The sequence below is a fragment of the Anas acuta genome, chromosome 1 (assembly GCF_963932015.1).
Source record: "Anas acuta chromosome 1, bAnaAcu1.1, whole genome shotgun sequence".
In the NCBI taxonomy this organism is placed as follows: Eukaryota; Metazoa; Chordata; class Aves; order Anseriformes; family Anatidae; genus Anas; species Anas acuta.
The window spans coordinates 83,159,541-83,184,561 of record NC_088979.1 but is presented as its reverse complement, the minus strand read 5'-3'; the positions used below and the strand labels follow the sequence as shown (position 1 = coordinate 83,184,561).

The 25,021-nt window shown below is 39.5% G+C and overlaps 2 long non-coding RNA genes across 2 annotated transcripts in view; one reads left to right on the top strand and one right to left on the bottom strand.

The window, feature by feature from the left end:
• Positions 1-25,021, top strand: part of LOC137858357 (uncharacterized) — a 173,710-nt gene that overhangs the window by 139,857 nt on the left and 8,832 nt on the right. Inside the window, exon 3 of the long non-coding RNA XR_011097674.1 lies at positions 21,897-21,960. This is a non-coding gene — a long non-coding RNA (uncharacterized lncRNA). The remainder of the gene's footprint in view (positions 1-21,896; positions 21,961-25,021) is intronic.
• LOC137858360 (uncharacterized) lies at positions 1,384-14,092 on the bottom strand. Its single transcript, XR_011097675.1, has 3 exons — positions 13,803-14,092; positions 8,957-9,063; positions 1,384-1,588 (listed from the first exon to the last, which is right to left on the bottom strand). It is a non-coding gene; the product is annotated as an uncharacterized lncRNA (long non-coding RNA).

The following is a 25,021-nucleotide window of genomic DNA, read 5'->3' as shown; positions in this document are numbered from 1 at the left end:
TGGCAGCCCTCTGGGGCTCCCCCACCTGCCCAGGCCCGGGTCCCCACATCAGCCCCTTCTTCAGTGAGGCCACTGCAGACCCAGGCTCCAGCTCCCCATGGCTCTGCCCTGCCTGGCCATGGGCCCTGCCCCACCATGGGCCCAGCCTCGAGGGCACATGAGCCAAACCCAACCCTGGTTCACAACAGAAGGGGTGAAGAAAGCCTGTCTTCCTCGTTCCTCACTGCTACTGTTGTATACGAGGCCTATCCCTTGGCCAGTGAAGGATTCCCAGCAACTGCAAGGGAATAAAAGTAAAGGTATATTGAATGTAAAAGAGAAAACATCGCATACAAGACTTAAAGATACCAATGCTTGAAAATTTTACCCCAATGATTTGTAATGTTATAGTTTGAAGATGCAGCAACAACCCCTGTGCTGCATGCAGAAGTGAGCATTTCCTCCTGTGTGCTTCATCTGCCATGCATTGTCCTGCTCTATGTAAGAGCAGCGAAAGCAGTAGAAAGAACCAGTATAAATTGGCTATCTGTCAAGTTTACTATACCCTGGTACTCCATAGCAGACCACAGCAAGATGAGATCCCCTAGACAAGCAAGCATGAAGTGTTATTTGAATAATTCTGAACTGATCATGAAAAATGCTTAGTTAGCCTTTCCCACATCAATACTTGGCAGTATACAAACATCATTAACATCATTTCCCCTTAAAATTGAACCAGCTGCCATTTTTTAAATGGATATATTGTCTGTCTGAAGTAGGAAAAGGGATTGATTTGCAATTATTTATTTCAGATCTTGTGTAGTTTGATACACAGTTCGATTTTCTTCCAGCAATTAAATTCTTTGTCTGTATATGTTACAGATAAATTCAAAATGATGCAGAATTGGGAAATAACAGCTTTTAACCAGATTGTTCTTTGACTAACCCACATGTACCCAGTGAACTCCAGCAATTACAATTCTCTCTGGGCATATCTCAAAACGTAGAATGAAAGCAGTATGCATCTGGTCTTGTTGAGCTCATGACAATAGACTTTCAGCATGGATGAATTAACTGCACACATACCCAGGAGTTCTTTCCCATGCTGCCCTTCTTCAAGTAGCTCTTTTAAAATGATGTCTTTTATGACAACAAATTTAATGAAAGAAATGTTCATGAAATCAAAAGAAGTTTCAGTTTCTAAACCTAAAGAATTGTAGCACCTGTGAATTGCTATATGGAAAACACTACAATGAGCTTATTCATGAGGTAGAACAGGACAAGGAACAAACCTAAGAGACCTTCTCTATGGGAGACTTTAGAGCAGGAAGGGATGGCGGGTTCAGCCCCAGTAGAATTTTTAAAGCTCTTTAAAATGTTTGTTTGCCATCCTGTCTAAATGACCAAGTACAATGGTAGCATGAAGTAACAACTCATAGAAACTTGTTATGGCATGTAACAGCTTGTTGTAATGTGTGGAAAGTTATGCTAGTTTTAACTAAGGCCTAAATGTGTTACCAGGTTTCCAAGCTGTCCTGGGTCTGCATGAGTGTCCTGAACCAGGACATACCTGGCCACCCCAGATCTTCCAGAGATGACATGTGACAACCTAGACGGGGCACAAAAAGGGATGTATAGTAGAAATTACAAGATATTTATGAAAGTAAAGAAGCCTTTACTGTTTTACAGCTGGGCATCCTCCTCTTTTAGTATTTACTTGAAAATGAATAGCCTACGTTGTTGTTTGGTAGAAAATTCTTCTCTTAAAATTATGTTACTTTCTACAGAAAAACACACATAAATTGCACACACCTACTGCAAAACTTTCTTTTGAGGTTCCTCTCAACTAAAAAGTACTAGATCTACTACAGCTCAGGAGATCTGAAATTTTAAGTAGAGTCCAAACTCTAGTCATTAAGAGCATTAGAAAATAAAATACTATGTTTATTGGGATGAGCTTTATCACCTATCACCTTTGCACAGAGCATACCTTAACATCAGACATGAAAGCATCATTGAAATGGAGAATGATTTAAAACCAAGTATTATACGAGAATAACTCCAGAGAAATAATCATAGCATATTTCAGTTTATATGGAGCTTACCAGTAAAAGTGCTTTCAGACCACATTAAAAAATAAAAAAGAAAGAAGCAAGGTAAAACTTCTGTCATTTAATGAACTAATTGCAGATGTTCAAATTAATCTCATCAGCATGCAAACAAGCAGAGATGGAGATCTCAATTACCTAATAGTATATTGGAAATATCTTAACAAGGTGCTGTGTCTTTATGCCCTCAGAAGTGAAATCCTGGCTGAAGTTGCATTGCATTTAATAGCATGCCTGAACTTCAAGCACATTACATCTGACAATAGATGTGAATTTATTAGTCCCACTGAGATAAGCTATATTTACAGAGGATTTAAGATTGTACACAGCTAGTTTCACAGAGTTAGGTAGTGGTAGAGCAAGAAAATCCAGTCTTTTAAAACCTGCTAATGTCTGAACAGAGGAGAAAATACAAAGCCCTGCTATGAAGTACTGATGTTCTATCAATTTAGTAAAAGTGATGTTCCTCACAAGCGACCAACAGACATTTTCTAAAGCAATAGTCACTTGAAGTTCACATGACTCCATATACAAACACACTTTCAAATCCTGCAGTTGCTATGATAATTCAGAAGAGCACAAATAATGCTTCAGTCTTTCAAGGTAATCCGAATAATTAACTAATGATTAAAAACTTGAAAATCATAGCAATCATTGTTGCCTCAGTGTGGATGAGAACATATGAACTGAAACTATTTAATTCACAGGTTGGGGAATAATCTGACAAAGATAAAGCAACTTCTTACGGACCCCAAACTATATGATAGTAGGATTATCAGACCAGTCAGTGTGGGTTTGAGAAAGGCAGTTCTGATTGACTAATCTGTTATCCTTATATGAGAAGGTAACTTGCTTAGCAGACAAGGAAAAGGCTGTGGATATTGTTTACTTGGACATTTGCAAAGCATTTGCCACTGTTTTGCACAGTGTTTTCCTAGAGATACAGGCTGTTCATGGCTTGGATGGATGTGTTTTTCAATAGGTGAAAAATTGGCTGTGTGGCTGAGCCCAAAGGGTCACTGGGAATGGATTGAAATCTGTTGGTGGTCCCCAGGGCTCAGTACTGGGGTCAGTTTTGTTTAATATTTTTATCAATGACCTTGATGAGGGGATCAAGTGTCCCCTCAGTACGTTTTCAGAGGACATTTAAGTTGGGTGAGAGTATTGATCTGCTTGAAGTTAGGAAGGCTTTGCAGAGTGATCTAAATTGGTTAGATCCATGGGCTGCATCCAATTGTATTGGCATTCAATGGGGCTAAATGCCAGGTGCTGCACTTTAGTTGTAACAACCCCATGCAGTGGTATAGGCTTGGGTAAGAGTGGCTGTAAAGTTGCCTAGCAGAAAAGGACCCGGGGGTAGTTCTGATCTACAGACCTCCGAACATGAGCAAGCAGTGTGCCCAGGTGGCCAAGAAGGCCAATGGCATCCTTGTCTGCATCACAAGTACTGTGGCCAGCAAGACTAGGGAAGCAATTGTCCCTCAGTACTTAGCACTGGTGACACCACACCTCCAACATTGGGTTAATTTAGGGCTCCTGGCTACAAGAAAGATACTGAGTTACTGGAATGTTCAGAGAAGAGCAACAAAGCTGGTGAAGGGTCTAGAAAACAAGACATTCAAGGAGTAGCTGAGAAAAGTGGAGCTGTTTAGTCTGGAGAAAAGAAGGCTGAGGGGAGACCTCATCACTCTCTACCACCACCTGAAAGGAAGTCATAGCGAGGTGAGTATTGGTCTCTTTTCTCAGGTGGCAAGTGATAGGATATAAGGAAACATCCTGAAGTTGTTCCAGAGGAGGTTAAGATTGCATATCAGGAGGAATTTCTTCATGGAAGGGGTGGTTAGGCATTGGAATGGGCTGCCCAGGGAAGTGGTGGAGATGCCATCACTCGAGGTATTTGAGAGATGTGTGGATTCAGGGCTTAGAGACATAGTTTAGTGATATGTAGGCAGATGGTTGGGCCTGATGACCTTAAAGGTCTTTTCCAACCTAAATGGTTCTACAATTTCATGATTCTATGTGGCAGTAGAGGAGAAGGTCAAACTAGTCTGTCTGAATAAGACAAAATAATGAAATTTATAAGTATTATTTCTAGGAGATGTTGGGACTACAGAATGAAATCCAACATACAGGATTCTTAGGAGCAAAGAGGTAAAAAAAAAAAAAAAAAGTCCTTGATTTAGTTGTGGTCATAAGAGATAACAGTTCCTATAAAAGTGGGATACATTGTGGTATCTCTCTCTCTCTCTCTCTCTTTTTTTTTTTTCCCTCCATTATGTGATTTACATGGTGCAAATGTTCTTCTGGTCCCTCTTCTACAAAGAGAAGCCATGTGAAAATAGCAGAACACAACCACAGACAGGTGATCAAGGTTTTATGAATTGTTTCTGAAAAGTTAACTCTACATCAAGGACTGTAGATTTGAAATCAACAAGTCGACATAAATAACAGCAATTGCATTTAACAGACTTTAGGTCTTAGTTCCACATGGCAAAAGTTTCTGACATTTTTTTGTTTTCATTATATGACCTTAAGCAAATGAAATAGATGTGATTTATAGCTTAAACACATCAGAAGAAAGGTATTTCATTACTTGGAGGTGATGTTCCTATATTTCCTATGATGTTACCTACTATTTCACATTTATTTTCAATTTATGTGATGACATGCGATGAAACAATATCACATTGTTAAGAACGTCTTTTGTTTGCATGTTTTATATGGTTTACTTGGCAATGAAACAGCTATTGATATAAAAAATACCATCCCAAGTGTAACTGCGTAATTCAAGATACACCCTCCAAGAACACAAAATCTTGATTGAATTTTATCTTTGATTAACTTGATTTTCCCAATGACAATTTAATTTAAGTCCCTGTAAAGATTTTCACAAATGTACCTGGGCGGAAATTCCAAGCTTCCCAGGATACTTTTATAAAATATATGTGCAAAATGTGAATGTGAAGTTGTACACATACCTTTCAAACTGAGTGGTAACCTTGATATACAAGATTTTCAGTCACTTTCATATGTGCTTTTGCCAGGACATGTCAAGATGTCTATAATTTATTCACCTATTCAGATATCCATTATAAATATTACCTATTTGTTTGTATATTTCCTATAATCATTCTCTTCTACTTCCATGTGTTAAACAATTTTTAATTTTTACAATTCTCTAAGGAAAAACAATGATACTGTTCAGATATGTTCAGGCACAGTAGTGGGTTTTGGGTCTCCATTTCCCCCTTTTTTTTTTTTTAACTGTTTATTATATGAAAACAATTCGATTTCGTGTTTTTTTTTTTTTTTTTTTTTGATTTTTTTTAGAGCATTTATTACTCTTCACATGCTTTACAGTTTTTTCTCTCTCTTTTTGTCTTGCTGTCTGACCTGTCCCCTGCTCGTTACATACATGGCTAAATGAAAGCTTTAAAAAATGATTATATCTCCATAGCAATAAACAAACAAACAAAACAACCATGTCTAATTTTTTTCTCCAGGATTCCTAGGTAAATGTTTTAAACTTTCTTGTGATGTGGATTCCAGTCAGGTCTCTGTGTGTATGTATGTGTGGTTTCCTAACACAACTCTGACTTTCTTAGTGCTATAATATTTAATATTGTAGTTTCAAGCTATATTACACACCGACATGTAATATATGTTAATACATATAAAGTAGATCTTGATTTTTCTCTACCCGTGTTCTGTGTTCTCTATCAGCACCATGAACAAGGGCCCCAGTGCTCTAATCAAAATGGTTACAGGGTTTATTTGGTAGATTTGTTTCTTGCTCATGTTTTGTTAACAAGAGTCTGCCCCTAAAAGAGTAGACTACAGATCCAAAACAGAGAGCTAATGGCCCAGTGTGGGAAGCTGGACACTCATATGACGTGGACTCTTCAGGCTGGTAATTGAAATTTAAAGTTTCAGTTTTAAAATTCAAAACCCTTTTAGGCAGGATGTGGGAGCAGAAAATTACTTAAAGTTACTCCTGATCTAATCATTTCTGCTCTCAAATTTTCCCTATAATTTCCAGTCAAAATATAACACAAAACATCACATCTACATCAGGAAAGCCAAAGTGAGAAGGCAGAATTTGATTATGTGAAAAACAGAGTAGATGTGACCAGGCCACTTTAATCTAGAGAGCCCTACCTAGCCTGTCATCAGTGAATTGATTATGACATATCAAAAAAGAGCCGAGACCCCACAATGTGCTTTTGGTTAACACACTAAACAAGTTTGTCCTTTCTTGAGGAAACCTGATTGCTAAAAGCCCTCATCTGTTATGCTGTCCATTGATAAGGAAGCCTGTCACACAGTTCTTCATCACTGACTGTCACTTCACTCAATGTACATTTGCATCTCAATCCTGACTTGATGTTTCAAAGTTTGCAGGGAACATGGGCAGAGGTCAAAGAGATACACTATTCAGATACTTGCAAGGTTATCATAGGATCAGAAGAGAGGATTTGTAATTTTCTAATGATTTTTTATGTTGACCTTTGAATAAATGACCTTTGCACACTCTAGGAGTAACAGTTAAGCAAAAGCTTGTGGTCCAAATAAATTAGAGGTGAATTTAAAGGTATATGAATGTATAAGCACACATATATATGTAACTTGCTTTCTGTTTCCTTGAATCACAGAATCACAGAATTTCTAGGTTGGAAGAGACCTCAAGATCATTGAGTCCAACCTCTGACCTAACACTAACAGTCTTCCACTAAACCATATCCCTAAGCTCTACATCTAAACATCTTTTAAAGACCTCCAGGGATGGTGGCTCCACCACTTCCCTGGGCAGCCCGTTCCAATGTCTGACAACCCTTTCGGTAAAGAAGTTCTTCCTAATATCCAACCTAAACCTCCCCTGGCACAACTTTAGCCCATTCCCCCTCATCCTGTCACCAGGCACGTGGGAGAACAGACCAACCCCCACCTCGCTACACCCTCTTTTAAGGTACCTGTAGAGAGTGATAAGGTCGCCCCTGAGCTTCCTTTTCTCCAGGCTGAACAAGCCCAGCTCCCTCAGCAGCTCCTTGTAGGACTTGTTCTCCAGACCCCTCACCAGCTTGGTCACCCCTCTCTGGACTCACTCGAGCACCTTCTTGTAGCGAGGGGCCCAAAACTGAACACAGCACTCAAGGTGCGGCCTCACCAGAGCCGAGTACAGGGGGACGATCACCTCCCTAGCCCTGCTGGCCACACTGCTTCTTATACAAGCCAGGATGCCGTTGGCCTTCTTGGCCACCTGAGCACACTGCTGGCTCATATTCAGCTGACTATCAACCATCATTCCCAGGTCCTTGTCTGCCAGGCAGCTCTCCAACCACTCATCTCCCAGCCTGTAGCTCTGCTTGGGGTTATTGCGCCCCAGGTGCAGGATCCGGCACTTGGCCTTGTTGAACTTCATGCAGTTGACCTCAGCCCATTGGTGCAGCCTATCCAGATCCTCCTGCAGAGCCTTCCTACCCTTGAGCAGATCGACACATGCACCTAACTTGGTGTCATCTGCAAACTTACTGAGGGTGCACTCAATGCCCTCGTCCAGATCATCGATGAAGATATTAAAGAGGACCGGCCCCAGTACCGAGCCCTGGGGAACGCCACTAGTGACCGGCCTCCAACTGGATTTGACTCCATTCACCACGAATGGAGTCAAATCCAGGGCTTGCTTCTGCTACAGTCCAAACATCATTGCTAAATTCAGATTATTTTAAAAGGAATATATTCAGATTTAGGAACACTTTAAAATTCTGCGATTCTGTGAAAATGCCCACACTAAAGCTTTAGATCTTTAGTAGTAATCCATACCTCTCTATTTCACGTTGTTTTATCTCCTTGTCAGAATTTAATTTTCATTTTAGCCAAATGAAAGACCAGCCAAGTTTCTGTTATAAGAATGTGAATGAATAAGAGAATTGCAAGGGAATGAATGGGTGAGTGCACATGTATTTGACCTAGCACAACAAAAGCAGAAATTTAATCCAGCCTGAAGCGTGCAGCTGGAGGCTTGAGCATCCAAATGCCAACTGCTAGACAAAAATGTATGCGGGAACTGTCAGTGCAGGCTCTGGTAGTGACACAGAATCAAATGAAGGTTGGAGCTCCTGGTGTAGAGGACCACTTTCTGTAGTTATGAAACTGAAACCCCAGTTAGCAGTATATGGGGGCAGGTTTAAATCAATAGAAAGTTCATTCTAAGAGCAGAGATCTGTATTTCAGAATGCAGCTTTTTCAAGGTAAGTAGCTAAAGTTTTATAAGTAAGTAGCCATCAGTAATTCATAACAGAAACCAAGCATGGAGAGGGCTTGCATTAGGTAAATTGGTGTGGTCTGAATCCTGTAAGCCAGGAATGCTGATGGCACTGAGTGTGAGTTGAAGTAGGATTTCTAGGGCCAAGTGAATACCTGACTTCACTGCAGGGCAATATAATTGTCAAGGGCTCAGAAGAGGAATAATAACTTAATTTATCTGGTTGAAAGTGTGCAAATACCACTGTAAATCGTAAGATAGCCCACTTTTAACCTAATAAAAATGGGAATTTTTTTCAAGAAGTCTACCAAATGTAGATTGGTCTTCAAGAGCTGTTCAATGTAATGACAGGGTGTGGGCTATCTGGTAAGTGCAGAGGGGCATCATTTGCTATTTTCTATGAGTTCTCTTGTTAATGAAATAAGTGCACTAATTAACTACTTAGATGTACTCTTTAACCTCAGGAAATCTTCCAAAATTTGTTCAGCACAGTTAGTGATTAGCTTTGGAAAAGTTTTAGTTCAGCATCACACACTAAGTTGTCATGCATTTATCCAGCATATCTATTAGCTGGCCCTGAGTTGCTCTGACAGGGCACTTTCCATACCGGTATGCATGGCTGTTTAGGTACCAAGCAGTCAGTAGATGCAGTTTTTCTATCCCCACTCTTTTTCTAGGGACTGCTATCTCTCCAGCTCCACTCTCACATGCGCCCTGGAAAAAAAATTTTGAATTAGAAACAGAGAAAGCTCACATGTTTTCAGGACAGAAAACTTGTAAAGATACCTGCTGTCCGTCAGTCCCCAAGCTAGTACAATAGGGAAACCTATTTCCTGGAGTGACATGTACCCATTCATAGCAGAAATTCAGCTGTCTGACATAAAGCCAGCTAAGGTAGACTTGAAAAATAGGATGTGTGTAGAAAGGTGGTCTCCATGTGCAAGATCAGTTGTTACCTGTCATTACTTGCTATCAGCCTGCTCAGATATTCCTGGGCTTTCTGTGTATCATCATTGCACACAGAACTGTACAACCTCACATGACATGGCAGAGCATCCCCATAGCAGCTCCCATGGTCATCACAGCCAGCTGGGGCAGGGTAGCCTCATCTTCCAGGCTTGGATTTAATAGGCAAATGGAAGCAGCACAAGACCAGCAGAGGCCTGGACGCTGATCTTAACTGATGAAACGAACACCACCTGAAGGTCCTTCCCATGCCTGAGTAATCTGTTCTGAATACGTTACACTCACCTCACATACACATCACTCTTAATTCATACCACCAGAAAACCCCAATACAACTCACTAATAAAAATGACAGCCACCTTAATGCCAACAGTCAAAATGTACCAAACTCATAGTCAGCTTGAAAAAGACAGATAAGAATTACTGACAGATTTAGAATTACATTACCAAATTGGAACCATTTCAATACACCTTTGCCCTGGTTTCGGCTAGGATACTGTTAATTTTCTTCATAGTGTCTGATACGGTGCCATGTTTTGAATTGACATGAAGAATAATGTTGATAACACACTGATAGTTCAGTTGTTGCTGAGTAGGGCTTGCATAGAGTCAAGGACTTTTCAGTTTCTCACACTTGTATGCTGGGGCACACAGGAAACTGGGAAGGGGCAGAACCAGTACAGCTGGTCCAACTGACCAAAAGGATATGCCATACCTTATGGTGTCATGCTGAACAATAAAACAGGGAAGAGTTGGTCAGGGGGCCTACCATTGTTCATGAACTGGCTGGACATCAGTTGGCTGGTAGTGAACAATTGTGTTGGGCATCACTTGTTTTGTGTATTCTTTTTTTTTTTTTTTTTTTTTTTTTCTTTCCTATTAAAGTGTCTTTATCTCAACCCATGAATTTTACTTCCCCCCCCCCCCCAGTTATCTCCCCCATCCCACTGTAAGGGGATTGAGCGAATGGCTTTGTGGTGTTTAGCTGCCTGCCAGGTTAAACCACAACAACCCTTCATAAACAGTGCAAAGATATCTTGAAATTAAATTATTCCAAACCCTTGGAAGGAAGTGCTAGATAAATAGGAGTTAAAACTACTTGTCCCTGTAGGGGAAGTCGTCTTTCAACTTCCTGTGTTGAGTGATGCTGAGCTGGGCAGCATTCAATATTTGTCTTTGATGATGGCAGCACAGATGTGAAAATGATGCCCATGTCATGTGGAAGTGATGAGGACTGGCTCTTCTAAGTTTTCTTGTGAGTGATTTTGGATGATGACTGTTTGGTTTCTGCCTTGCCCTGCTATCTTCTTGTCCATCCCTCCCCTTCTACTGGCCAACTTGGCCATCTGCTCTTTCTGACACCTCTTCTTCTTTATTCTGTCTCCCTTAGCTCTGACAAATGGATAGGTTACTTCTCCCTTTTATGGATCTTGTCAGACTTGCAGAAGAATTAATTTTCTAGCATTTTAACAATATCCTGCTGCCAGACCAGGAGTGGACGCTGGAGCATTCAGTTGTTGAGTTTGGCAGGAAGAATGGAGGTCGGTACTAGGCACAGGCTGCAGGGTGAGGTTTCTCTGACAACACATAGTTTTTTGTGTGTGCATTGACAGTAATCTGGAAATTTCATATTTACAATCCAGTTCGGCTTCCTTGAAAGCCTGTGTCCTGTTCATTTACTTGAAACAAAATATCCAGACAAACAGATAAAATTTTTGATGTTACCTACTTACAAAGCTAAACCTGGAAGTTTTATCCACCCTCTGCCCCAGAACATAAAGTTTACACTGACATAGTACCACTGCTTTCCATGCACTTGTTTGTGATTTACATGGAATTAGAGAAAAATCAGATACTTCTACTGTGTTGCATCAAAGACCAGTTTCAGCCCTTGATTAAAAATATTACGAGTGTCTTGATTACAGCTGATAGCATTCATCTCACTCTAAATATCTGTTTTCACCATCTTCTAGAGCTGTCTCTTGCTAAGTAAGCATTTTGTTTTGCTGAGTAGAAGCTATTAGGTATTATAGAAAGTTACAGCATTTATAGTTTCACTCCAATTATAAAACACTATTTACTTCCAAATTTCCTTTCTTCCTTCCCTCTCCTCTCCAGTATACACAGCAATGAGCTGAATGGTCTCTGTTTCTCTTGCATGTATGGCATCAATCAGCACTTGCAAAGGATAGTGTATCCTTGGCTCTACTTGATTGAGATCTGCAGTTTCACATTTACATAATTAATATACACATCCATATTTAATCTGTTCAGATGAAGACAAAGTCATGACTGCTTAAATACCAAAGAGGTTGGCAAGCTTCCAACATTGGCAAAAAGCTGAACTCCCGTGCTTTCCTCTGGGTGGAATTGCAACTATTTAGCCAGCGCTATGACATATGTACTGAGCCTCTATTTTTCAGATAGGATAGCAGGAGACGGTAGTAAGGCTACCCTCACATGCTCACTGACACACTTGTGTAGCATCCTCCTTACTGGAATACGCATTTGTGTCACTTTCTTCCTCCTCTTGCCTGCATTTCTACTTAAACAGAAGCAGAGACACTTGGTTTTGGTTGAGCCAGATAGACCTGGTACCATCACAGCATTTTTAGAGTTCTGAATAGATTTGTGAAAGCAGACCTTAACATAGTAGAAATTGCAAGGGTAAAGTAAAGGCATATTCTTTTGCTCCTGTAACAGGGACCAGGAGAAGCTGGGTCCTGGCTATGTAGGAACTTACATTACACAGCGGTATGTTCGCAGTAGGTCTCAATACAGAACTTGGATTCCCCACTCCTTCTTAACTTTATGTATCTGACAGAGGTACCTTCCTTCATGTCAGATTGTCCCCAGATCCTCTCTATGAGTCAGTAGGCTCTATGTTCAGTGAAATGTATTAAAGTGAGGTGAATTCAGACCTAAGACAGGAACATATACATATATATATATATATGCTTGAAGTGAGTAAAAGATCTTCTGACATTTTTTTAATTAGGAGTGGACAAGTGGATGCCAGTGGCAGAATAGTCCAGTGTGACTAGGGAACTCATACAAGCAGCAGAAGACCTTGATGTCCTGCCTTCTCCCACATCCCAGTGGGTATTAAGATCACCAGAAGCAGCTATAAGTAATCACCTTGTTAATTTTGTACCAGACATTGTCCCCAGAGAAACCCTGTTCTTGCCAGCAGCCATGAACTTAATAGAAAGTAAGTATAATCAATATATGATATATAATATTGTACAATATTTAATAAGGAGCACTTTTAAATGGACTAGGGGCAAGGTTAAAAGGCTGAGTAAGAATGAATAAGGCCTACGTTTTAAATATCTTACACCTGGGTGCCAGAAAGAGCCAGTTAACTTGCAGAAGAGCATATACATAGTTCATATTCCCCTTGACTGCTTAAGGAGAAGTAACTCCCTAGTGACATCACAGCTGGAAAAGAGCCATAAAAATGCATCCTAACAAACTTAACTTCCTGAAAAATAAAAGAAAAAGGAGAGAGCATTCCTGCAAAACTTCAGCCATCCTTGCTCCCTGAAATCTAAAGATAACAAGAATTTTTAGGAAGAGGTGTTAACAAACCAAAAATGATTTCCAGTTTTTAGCTATAGAGTGATCACGTTTCTTTTTTTGTTGTTGTTGTTTTGTTTTGTTTTTTACTTGTTATCTTAACATAATTTTGTTTTGTTTTATCATTAAACATTTCTTTTGTTTGTATCCCTGGAAAGCAATATCACACTACCCTATCGCACACTACAGTCACAAGTTAGCATATCTTCAGGATACAGTGTTTTTTGGAGAAAAGTCTGAAGGACCTGCCCTTCAGGATATGTTTTGTGAATACCAGGAATTGAGAAATTTCCCATCAAGATATCAAAGACTAGTGAGGGAACTGATATTGCTCATTATTTTGTTTCATGAAGTAGTTCCATCCAACAGATAAAACTCATCATCAGAAAACTGATGAGCAATATTCTCTGACTCTAGGAAACACTAAACCATCATAACAAGATCTTGGTTATTCCGAGACTCATAATACTCTCCAAACAGAAATTCTATAATAGGCATATTTGAAATGGGGCAAAAACAACTTCTCAGAAATTAATTCTAGTGAGGCATATTCCAGGAAGAGAAGATAACTGAATCAGGACAATGTGGCCTTTAATTTTTTTTTTTTTCCAGGGGAACTGATCTTCTCCAGTTCCTCTAGTGGGAGGATGAGGCATGGGATGGGAGAGAGTGACATCTAATATAGTTTAAACCATTTTTCCATGATTTTATGTCACTGTCAATACATATGGGGCTACCTACTGTATCTCCACAAACATGCTGTCAAAGAGTAGAGATAATGATGATTAACTAGCTACTTCAGAAAAGTGATTGCCTCTTTCTCCTTTTCAGAGACAGTCCGAACTACTTTCTGTTTCCCAAAAAAGAGGTGAAAATCATGGAGAGAAAAAAAAAATAAAATAAAATACCTGAAGCACCTCTGATGAACTCATTTTTCCTGCTGAATTGACAATCCAGTTATGATGGGGAAGTGACATTAAATAATACAATTGATTCGGGATAGAAACTTATCACTGCCATGGACGGGGGATGCAGAACAAAATCACCCAAATTCTTCTCCCAGGAGAAATTCATTAGACATTACATGTTTCCATCAACTCAAATCAAGAAACTAAATTCAAAGGGGTGGAGTGTGCCCACCAGAAAGTACTTTCTTAGCAGAATAATCATGTCCAAGCTGGGACAACAGCTGTTCTCTATTGTTACATTAATGGCAGTGGTAACAAGGAATGGAGTGGTCTAGGATTCTTCCTCTAAGGTAGGCTAAGTATAACACTTTCATTTCAACTCTAATTATATCCTCCTTAAAAAATGTAGTTGTATTTTTAATGGATGCTGACTGGAGCACAATTAGTAGTTTCAGCAATCTGGAGTCAGTTGGAAACAGCATTATTTTCTCTCCTAAAGGCAACATCTGAGCTGGCAACAGAACTGGCTTTTTCACCCCAGAGGGCAAGACTCTTTGGAGAGGTCTGGTGTTCTCTGCTGGAGGTCTGATACTGGGGGGTAGGACAGGATCTCAGTCCTGTTGCTCAGAACAGATGAATTGTGTTTTGCTCCCACGGATGGCAAGACAAGAGCCAGGAAGAAGCTGTTCCCTGTTTTCTGTCAGTCTTAAAACCACAAACATCTTTCTTTGGTTACAGCACCAATATTTTGCATGTATTTCTCAATACTTGTATGTCATGCATAATAACAAAGAAAACTGTACTTGGAAATCTGATTTTAAGTATATTTCTTAGTCCAGTAGGACATGTTGGAATGATCTAAGTGTATATAGGACATAAAAATTAAAAAGCAAGTGGTTGTTTCCTGACATTCTCTCAGATTAAACAAGTTGAAATCTCTGGCCTCCTACAATCTGTTTCCTTCTGTTTAACTGTCTTCTAATAGTGATACTGAATGACACGTAGGAAAGTAAACAGGCTGTTTGCTCAGTCATAGAATACATTCTTAGAATCAATCAGATATAAAATAGCTCTAACAAAGGGTCCAGAGAAGCTAGATAAATTCACTTCCCCCCATCCTGGACAATTGGCAACATGGATTAAAATATCATTTCCACTCAGCTGGGAGCCTGGGCCATGATCTGACAAGGTCAATAGGGCTGTATGTAGTCAGCAGCTAGGTTAAAAAAAAAAAAAAAAGTCTGAAGAAGCACAGGAAAATGTATTAACAAATAAGTACCTATAATTCTTTAACTTCACACTAAATATTCAAAACCTGAGCTAATGAGATTCAACCCTATGCTTAAAGTAGTTGAGGATCTGCCATGCAATGGGAGATACTTGGTAGTTTAAATGCTTGTTATAATTTTGCTTCATTATTCAGATTGCAAGGTCTTTAGGGCAGAGAACATATTTATCTGTATTATCTTAAGCAGTGTGTATATTTATGGTGCTATCTAGGTGCCTAAATGTAATAATAATGTCAAGTTGTATTTCTATGGAGCTTCTAACTTGGTTGAGGATCAGGTCACCTGAGTATAAAAGGTACTAAAATACAGCTCTACCATGACCTCTCCAGGCTGAAGGATGCAGTTTCTTTCACGTGTACTTTCTCACCAATACGTAGTTTAAAATGAAGTGGCATTGACAAGTGACTTTGCTCTGAAAACTGACATTGCAGAGTGGCAGCTTGGGGTTTGATGTTAATTCTACCTCAGTGAATACCCTTTCAGATTGCTCAGTGCATAACTGGGGGAAAAAATCGTCACAAGTGCATGACATTCCTGGTAACTAACCTGCAATTCTGATCATACACTTTGTTGTCTTCTACTCTAGATATATGGCACCATCATCCACAAATAAAATGAAAGACGTGTGAAAAATAAGGGTAGTGCAGAAGCAGACCTGACCTTTACCGAAGAGTTTTTCTGACTTGTGCAGTGGAAGTGGACAAGGTATTCACACAGGCTAACATTAGGCATCTAGTTTGAATGTCTCAATTGGAAGTCAGGGGCCTTTAGAGCTCCCCAGTAGCAGCACACAAGGTAGGAGTTCACCCCTGTCCTTGGCCAGGCAATCTGTCCAAGCAGCATTGAGGAAAATGATCAGTTTTGTCATGGTTAGTGTTACACACCATGCAACAATTGCACACTGAACAATTATGGCACTGGACACAAACTCATTGAGGCTATTCAGAAGGCTAGTGCACAGGTAAGGGAGACCCCAATATACTCATGACCCATACCTGTTTTTTAACTAATGCTCTGCTCATCAGTACTTACCTGTACTTGCATGGTGGGGAAGTAGTTTTTCCTATTTTGGATATTAACAAGCAGGGAGTGAACTTCTGCTCCACATTATATTCACCCCAGATGGGTACTGTCCCATAAAGAAAGCCAGATTTAGAAATCAATGTAGCTCAGTGATTTTCAGTGCATGGTCCATGGAAATTCTGGGCACATGAAGATTCAAGAGGCCAACAAAAAATAAGTAAAAACCAGGACATTGTCAATGGATCTGTGATCACTATAGAAAAAGGCTGGACACCCCTTGGGAGTGTTTTAGAGTTCAGTACATAAAAATAAATAATATCCCCAAAAATATCCCAACAGAGTGGAAACAAACAGGGCAAGAATAGCTAGAGCCTTTTATTGGTAATAAAGTTACTGCAGGAAAAGTGGGATTTATGTTTGAGGACTGTGTTTTGCAAAATAGAATTTACTTTATGACAAAGCTTCATAGGTTTCTTTTTGTCTCTTGCAGGACTTAATTATTCCTAGATGAAACAATGGCTCCACAACAATTAAGGACAGTTTCAACTTCTGTGCAGTGACAATTAATTTTTAGTGTTTCTCCCTTCTTGTTGCCACAGATGAAGTTTCCTTTGCTCTGTGTAATGACGAGTCTGGCTTCTTTTGAGAGACTCCCATCACAGCAAAACAAAAAAATGGTTACGTATATCCAGCCAGAGAGATGTAATACTTCTCCTACCCCTCAGCTTGTTCAGGATACCCAGAGAGAAGAGGAAATAATCCCTCCAGTTGCTCTCTGCAGCCCATCCAGAAAGGTGTCATCAGACTTAGCTCTGTGGCGTGGTGTGAAAGCATTTTGTCCCTTCTCACCCTCTAGTGCACCATGAAGCTAGCTTTAACTGCCTCTCCCCACAGATCAAGCTCTGCTCCAGGCTGCTAAAGCATCTTTCTCATGAGGGCACCCCTTAACAGGATTAAACTACTATATTAAATCCAAATTGAATTGTGGACTCATTGTACTCACATTTGATTCTATTACAGATTGTATTTGTTTCATTTCATTATTTACTGCCAGAAAATGAACAACCCCCTTTAAACAGCAGACTTATGGAGCTGAGGCATAGCCAGCCTAAAGAGAAAGTTAACCAAGTTCCAGACTCTAGAGACAATAGCATATCTATGAACAATCACTACCATAAGAAACAAAGAGATCGTTTTAATATATTTGTGTATGTGTATGAAATACAGGTCAGGAAAGAAAATTGATAATAGCTAGAATCAGTGCACTCAAAAAAAAAATCTAGATAAATTTGTATTGCCCAAGATTTTGATTATATTTTAATTTGGTAAAATCAATATATGCCTCATATTTCTGCAAGGAGAAGGCAAAGACTAATGAAACTGACACAATATATTTTCTCCAATATTATTGAGGTGTGAATTATAAAGAAGAATGCTGGAAATGTCTATAACTCATACATAGCCTATATGTATTCCTTCATCTGCTTTTAGTGACTCATTTATTGCAGAAATCAATACAACAAACAAACAAATATTTTCATCATTCTTCCTGCCATCCCCACCAGTGTCTAAAAGTAGTGTGTATCAAAACCTCAAGGAATGTTGTAATGCTTGTACTGCAAAAAGCAATACATATTTAACCTAGGAGCAACATACCAGATGGTTTTAAATATGCAATATTTACTATAAAATGAACACTAAGAGGAATGCTAACTTGACCCAATGCCAACTAAAGTCTAAAACCAATTTCTGTTGGTTTTCCAAGGACACTTGATCAAGTTCTAGCTTCATATGTATGATTGTACTTAAATTGTTTTATTTGCAGCTGCTAACAAGGAAGTGATGTATCAGAGCAGACCAAACAGCAGTCTAGGCCAGGAACAGGAGTATGCTGATTGGTAATATCTAATGCATGGGAAATAAACAAACAAACAAATAAATAAATAAAGAGAGGAGCAAATGTCCAGCTCATTTTTATGTCTCAGTGATAGTTTCAGAGGGGCTATTTTTTGTCTCTAGGACGAGGAAAATTCCCTGAAATCACAAGAGATAGGAAATTGATTAAAAATTGCAAATAAAAATGAAAACTTTTGCTCCATTCTGCCATATCTCCACATTTGGTCTAGGAGTTTCACAGAATACACTGGCTCAGGGAGGCTGCTATAGCTCATTTACTGTCTGTTGTGAAGAAAACTTTGACCAATCTGTATTAACAAAATGAGTACTAAACCTCCATTTTTATTCCAATTTTACCTCAGAGAAATTACCACCTTCCTTTTTCTTCCTAGTCTCTTCCTGTCCTCATCCAGATTTGCCAGACGGACTTTCTTGTGCCTGCCTTTGACTGGAGAAGCTAACTTCTCTTGACAGCCTGAAAATTGTGTGCAGAGTGGTATGTGTGCATGTGGGTTTCTGCTATGTGCTGTAAACAGGAATGAAAGCAGGGGCCTTTTCCTTGGCTGGTTTCTTGCAGTAGTGTTCCTTATCTCATTGTCTTTGAACCCTCTGCAACATGAGGGTAGCCTCCTGCCACTGCTACCCCTGTGCCACAGAAATGGGGGATCTGTGACCTGGCAGAGCAAATTGTGATGAAGTGGCGTGGTCCTGTCTGGTTTTGGTTACAAAAAGATTTGCAAAATGAGCTTCTCAAGTGTTAAGAATCAATGTCATTGTAGGATTCGAATTTGCTGAATTTCAGTCTCTACATCAAATTTCTTCCCTATGACCTTGCACCATTGCTGTATTGCTTTTTTATTTTTTATTTTTTCTGAAGATAACAAATGAAAACTAAAAAATAAAACTAGAAAACTAAAGATGAAGGGACATACTTATATAAACAAACTATTTGGGATGATGCTTGATATTCTGTAACACTGCAGCAAGATTTAATATATCAGCCAGCAGTCAAAAGGGAGGAGGCACTGAACTGAATAACCAAAGGGAGCGCTCACCCCAGTAAAGAGCATCTTCATGGCCAATGGAGCAATGGGTGGAGAAATTACCAAGAGACCTTGCAGTGTTTCAGACGGATGTGGTTAAAGTCCATCTTGATTTATGAAAGCTGCCTTAACAGACAATAATGATGTAAACTGTGTAGTGCTCCTGATGGCTGTTTTATGGATGCAAATACTTAGCAAACATTGACAGGGGAGCTGGAAGCAGAAAAACTGCAAAGTTGTCCCAGTTTGGATTTTATCCTGTAATGTTATCCCGAAGAACAATGCCTGCTGTCTGCACATTTGCATGGGAAGAACAAGAAAAACCTTAGGCTTACTGATCCCCGAGGGCTCTCTCCTTCCACTTGTGGACTGAGCTGTGACTGTGTATTGCGTTTACATGGCGATTATTCGAGAGAGAGGTTGTGGTGGAGTTCAGCTGTCCAGCTGTGTAAAACCACCACAGACTGTCAGCTTCAGGGTTATCCACCAGTATTACTTTCATGTGTTCAAAATTCCACCCAAAAATTCCATCTTTGTTTGAAAAATGATAGGAACAACAATAATGCCATGCATCTGGACATTTCTGCCCTGCATGTCTTTCTCAAATGATTCAGTTTTAAAACTCTCCGTAGATTTGGGAATCTTCCTATCAGAAAAGAGAAACAGGAGAATGACCTGCATCTATTGCTCCCACAGCAAAGTGCAGCAATTAAATCTTAAATCACTATCTCTGATAACCATCAATGAGTAAATCAATAACCGAGTCTTTTGTTTCTATAACCCACTGCATAATGGTATCTCTGCATGTTTTTACTAGTGATGCAGCAATGCATCTAGGAAATGCATAAGCGTGAACCATGTTTCAAATAATTTCAAACAATAAGCACATGAATAAAAATCAAACTCTTCTCCTAGACAGTTCACAAAGAGTGAAATTCATCCCCAGACAGGGGCTGGCACAGAAATATTTCCCTTTTCTCTCCTTTCAAAAACCTTCAAAACAGAGTTTTAAAAGCAATTCAGCATTGCACAGACTTTGGTTTGGCCTTCTGTTCAGCAGTGAATTTCATCCACTGTGAATTACATGTGAGAGGACTTTGATTTTTCACCTAAGAAGAGAAAACGACTAAACGAGTAGGATGCATGATTCATTTCAACTAGGCAACACACTTGCAATCAGCACTTATTGTCTCTGGTGCTTGTAAAGGACAAAGCAGGGTTGTCTTGGTATCTTGGAAAGAGCTATAGACGTTTGTACATAAAACGTGAAAAACAGGATGAAAAAGGGATGGGGGAGGAAGTGTTCTGTGAACTGATTTTTTCCCATTGCAATGGCAAGAGGAAGCTCTGCTATTGGAGTGCAGGCAGCAAAAGGGTACCTGTGTGTATTTTGTCCAGAGTAACAGAGCTGCAGCTACAAAGGAAGCACCCCAAATTTGTACTGCTCAAGGAGTCCATGTGAGTGGTACTACAATAAATGAGTAAAGGTTATTTTGCTGTACTGGAACTTGAGAAATATTAATATTATATACTATTCTGGGCACCGGTAAAATTGCTTAGAGGTTTGAAATTGAAAAGGTGTTATGAAGGAAAATCTTAAACACTCCAGAGGTTTGGACTTTGAGTTATGAGGAGGGATTAGCCTGTGCTGGCCTCTTCAGCCTGAGGAAGAAATGAGGTAAAATGGGAGATTGTCAGAGAGGTAAACGAAATCCTGAGAGGAACAGATTGAAGGGAGTAAGCTGTTTAAGATAGCAACTAATTTGAAAACAAGATGCCTTGGACTAAAATTGGGAAGGGATGGGTGGTTGCACAGGCAATTCAGACAAAATTACTTCATGGAAAAGAGTCTGCAATTTGGCATGGATGGGAAAAATCATCTACTGAAGTGTGTGTGCTGGGGAGGGACTAGAGTGCAAACCCACTGTGAAAAGGAACAAGATGTATTTTCGGACAAGGGTAAAATTGAAGGTTGCAGCCACTAATTGGATTTTCAGGGATATGCTGAGATATTAGCTACCAGTAGATTGGTTGGTATTTTCTGGATTTTTAAGGGCAGACTTTTAACAGACTGATATTTCCACCTAGCAGTTAATGTTCTGGAGTCCTTAAGTCGGTTCACAGTGTGAACCAGAGCTCGTGGAGGTTGGTGGGATTCCTTCCTCAGCTACAACAGGCTTTGGATCAGGCTACTCTGCTAGAAATTAGTAGAGCTTTAAGATTTTCTCAGCTCTGTGGATAATCTTGCTTTTTGATTACCAATAAGCCTTTTAAGTGAATTACAGCTGTGGGAGAATAGTGCTTCTTTAAGCCTTTCCTTGTCCACGTGCTGAGTGCCCTTGGAGCCTCCCTTCCTTGCTGATTTGCTCTGGAGTCTGTGATGGTCTTAACTCATTCTGCTCATGCTTGTGCTACTGCTATCATGATTTCTAGGTATTGGCATAAAGTTTAACCTTCAGATCTTAAAAGAGTCATAGACTAGATTTCTATGACATCTGAAATCAATATCAGTAACAGCAATATTTACTTCAAAGCACTGAAGAGCAGGTAATTTTAAACAAAACCTTTTGAGGACTTGCCGGTGCTAACGATCAGTGCTCTGATATTGCATGTACACTTCCTCCAGTTGTCAAATAGCCACACAGAGCCTGTAAAGCAGAAAAGCAAAGTCCCCAGAACTCCGACTTGGACATCATAAATCAATAAAACTGTTTCATTAACTATCTACTATCTACCAGGAGGAATTATGGTAGACCTGAGCATATTGCATGTAGGAAAGCACTGCGTTACACATATACCCAAGACAACGTGTCACAAGGTAATACCTTGATTTTATTTTGCAGCCTACTTGTACACTGGGAAATAATGCTGTGACTGCAGTCTTCAAAGGCAACAGGTGAATTTAATGTGAGTAGTGTCCACTCAGTCCGTTTATTTATTTATTTATTTATTTATTTATTTATTTATTTATTTATTTTATTTTGTAAATAGTTCTAGGACTAGAAAGTCAGTAGAAGTCAGAGTAAGTCTGCAAGTGTGTACTTGTTGAATCTTTTCCTTAAGGAATGAATGGGAAAAACAAAACAAAACATAATGTACTAATATGCCCAGCAACTACATGACTTTATAGTTTATCTTTTCTAATATTTCTTCCTTTCTCTTTCTATCTCATGCATAAGAGGGAGGAACCTGCAGGAATGCATAATCTGGGTACTGCCATCCCTTTAGTGTTTCTGCTTTTTTTAAAGCAAATGCAACTCTACATCTATACATCTATATATTTGGCTTTCAAAGTCAGAATGCCCTCCTCACTAAGCTTAGCCTAACACTGTTGAATTGTACTCTGTGTTTAATTCACTTTACACTTGTTTTTGTCAAGAAAGAAAAACAAATTTTAAGTCATGTTGAGTTGCATTTGCCAGTCTATCAATAAAATAAGAATAATTTCCATAGTCAGGTGTTACCCAGTAAGAATCCAGATGTAATTGGCATCCAGTGGAAAGTATTATTAAAGAAGCAGAAATGCAGGAACTTGACATCCTAATTTATATTAAGTAAAAACTTGAGTAAATATATAGAGTATTACAGCCTTGTTCAGAGGAACTTCCTTAAATGACAAGCCTTTCATAGGACTATTTTTAACCTTGCAACAGTGCATATTTAAGGTAGGATTTTCCATTTGCTAAAAATAGATTGGTAAGCTAGCTGATGAAAATACATGCAAAGGTTATTATTCTGTGTTCTGATATGAAGATCATTCAATCCCATTTTATCAAGAAAGGCCACACCAGAATGATATCTACCTTTTTTCCTGGGTCACTTGGCTTCATCTTGAGATGTGGAATTATGTGAGGTCAGTGGGTTTGCTCCACCCTCTCATAGCCCACTTTCCTATAGTACTTCATAACTGCAGTGTGTAAAGACTTGAAAGAGCTTCACCCACCCAATATATCGAGCCAGAAATTCCCACAGTGATTAATTTTTCCCCCCAGAAATCAATAGAAATGTATTTTATAGTAATCTTAAGATCAATATTAAATAACTAAGCCAAGCGTTTGAAAAAAATAAAGTCCCTTACCATAAACTTTCCCTAAACCTAAGCTCTGAAATCAATTGAATCCATAGTATGCCCCAATACATTTTATGGCCTTTTGAACCATTGCTTTTATACTTAACACTGTATTTTGTCCTAGGAAAAGGTAATAAATATCTCTGCAGCACTGAAGAAAGCCAACAGGGGACACTGGTTGTTTGGAATACGTTCTTTCGAGGCATTTTTCTTTATGTTGCTGGAGGAGTTAAATTAGCTGGGAAAACTTGAACTAACAACTAGTTATCTATCATGGCCATCTGGGCCCTAATATTATTGTGCACAATTATTTTACAACATGAAAAGCCAACAGAACATGCACCTAGAGACACCCTATACTGAAAACCATCAGACAGGTGGTACTTTATGACTGAACCTAAAGCAGTTCAATTTGGATAATAGCATGGAGGAGTGAAGTATGGTAAATGGCAAAGGTTATGGAGGGCTGGGAGGAAATAAAATAAAAAAAAGTGTCACACTCTGAATTAGCAGTAGTGCCTATCTTTTCTGCACCTTACTTTCAGACACAGATCGCAATAAAGAACTCCCAAAATGAGAGCAGGAAACCATTTAAACTCTGAACATTGTACAGCTGAGTATCTGGCAACCAAAGGGATGAAGCTTTGAGGAAATCCTCCGAAACACACTGCAGTGATGTTGTAAATCATTCTGTAATGAGTAAAAACAGATTGTGAGAGGATCCTGAAATGTGCTCAGACAGTAGGTAGGAAACTGTTGAAATATGGGCTCTGTTCTGGGCTCTGGGCTCTGAAAGTTTGGCTTTTGGTTTAAGCTTATACTCCTGAAAATATGAACATGGGATACCTCAATGTCAGATCCACCTGACCCTGTCACATTGATTCAGGTCTTACAGATATTTAGGGCCAGATAGGCAGTTCTGCAGAGCTGTGCTGTCATGGTTTAACCCAGCAGACAGCCTGTAGAGCACCACTCAGCCATTCACTCACTCACCCCTCCACAGTGAGGGAAAAAAAAAAAAAAAAAAAAAAAAAAAAAAAAAGGTAACACTCGGGTTGAGATAATGATGGTTTAATAGGACAGAAAAAAGTGGGGAAATTATTATTATTGTTATTATTATTAAGGAATATACAAATCAAGTGATGAGCAATACAATTGCTCACCACCTGCTGACTGATGCAAAGCCAGACCCTAAGCAATGTTCCCCTATGTGCCCTTTGTGCACTACAGGGACTTTATCCTCTGCTACAGTATATAACAGTTTTGACAGGGGAGAGGCAACTCAATCAGCAGATCCCCTAGTGTTGACTAACCAGCTTGCTTCTGCATTGTGTATCCCAGTGTTTGAATGACCCAGCACCCATTGCTCTCAGTGTAGTGTTTAACAGTCCATGGTATCATTCAGTTTTTCTCAGGGGCTGGTACATGAGAGGGCATGTGATATATCCATTCAATGCCATGCTCTTTGGTCCAGGTATCTATGAGTTTCTTTTGGGAATGAGTCCTGTTGTCTGACTCAATTCTTTCCCGGGTGCCATGTCACTGTAAGACTTGTTTTTCAAGGCCCAGGATAGTGTCCCAGGTGGTGGCATGGGTCATGGTGTATGTTTCCAGACAGAGCCAATGTCTGCTTCCACTATTGTAAGCACATGGCACTTGCCATTGTAGGGCTTTGTTGAGTGTGATATAATCTATCTTCCAGGCCTCCTTATATTTATATTTTAGCCATCATCCTCTATACCGGAGAGGCTTTAACTGCTTGGCTTGACTAAGTGCAACATGTTTCACAATCATGGGTAACAAGTGCCATAGTGTCCATGGTCAAGTCCACCATGAGCCCTCTATATGTTGCATCTCTTCCTTGATGGCCTGAGGTGTCATGGGACCACTGAGCTAAAA